The sequence below is a fragment of the Limulus polyphemus genome, unplaced genomic scaffold, assembly GCF_000517525.1.
Source record: "Limulus polyphemus unplaced genomic scaffold, Limulus_polyphemus-2.1.2 Scaffold4035, whole genome shotgun sequence".
Classification (NCBI taxonomy): Eukaryota; Metazoa; Arthropoda; class Merostomata; order Xiphosura; family Limulidae; genus Limulus; species Limulus polyphemus.
In genome coordinates this window covers 18,619-19,800 of record NW_013669645.1, presented here as the reverse complement: position 1 = coordinate 19,800, position 1,182 = coordinate 18,619, and positions in this window count along the sequence as shown.

The following is a 1,182-nucleotide window of genomic DNA, read 5'->3' as shown; positions in this document are numbered from 1 at the left end:
CGGAAACATTGAAATGGAATCGTAAAATATTTAGTATAGCGTCTGTTGCTTTTACGTCCAACAGATGGCGCTGTTTTTCAAAAAAAGCCTGTTTTTACCTGTCACAGGCGTGACATTTATATGATAGTAGGTATATAAAAACACGCGCGTATTCGAATGCAACGTTGTGTCAAAATTTCAAAGCAATCGGTGAAGAACTTTCGGAGATTTAAGATGTTGAACAAACGAACATTTACATTTTTATTTATATAGATTTATATACATACTAGCTGTACCCGGCCACTCATACTCAATTATATTTTAAGGACATATAACGCTTGATCTTGAACCAGTGGCATAGTTTAAGTGAGCCTGGGCAGGCCGTGGTCTGCCGCTTATCATTCAGGCCCTCCAAATTAGGGACTATATGATGGTTCCCACGTTCGATTACCTCATATGTAGTGCTCTTGTAACTAATCCCCTAGGGTTTGTTGGCCTTTTGCCTGTCCACCGTAGTTGCGAACCCAGCGAAAATTTCGTATCTGGCTGCGCCGCTGCCTTGAACTCGAGGGACCTGAAGGTCTTGGATCTGTACGCAAGTGCCTACTTTGCCATATGGTTAAAACATTTCTTGTTCTTTTGATAAACCGACACATGAAACCAACATTAACTTCTGTATGAACTGAAAACTGTGCTAAACGTTCAATCAGAACAAAATAACTATGATATACATAAACTAGGGATGCGGGTTGGCACTGTCGTAGAACTTCGGATTTCAGAGTTGGTGGGCCGTACTCGAATCGAAGCAATACTACAAAATAGCCCCCATTGTCATAAGTACGAAAACAAACATCATAAGTCGACTAGTGTCAACCAGTTGGTTTTATTTGTTGATAAACATACCCTGTTTAATTTTAATTATTTTCTTGATTAGCTTGTTTTATTAAATAATTCTTAATTTCTTTTCTATTTTGAGAGAACCTACCATTTTCACCGTGTTTTTTACTACAATACTAATTTTCTAAGCGCAGTTACTAAATTTGAGTCAATGTGCATAAATTTCAATCACTTTTGTGTTTAATGTTTTTTTTTTATTGTCATTTCATTCAAGTTGGGGAGGGGACAACTAACCATTAGAAGGTTACACCCAGTTTGGGGGCAAAGAAATGAAAGTATGAAGCTAGAAGGTTACAGGCGATGGTT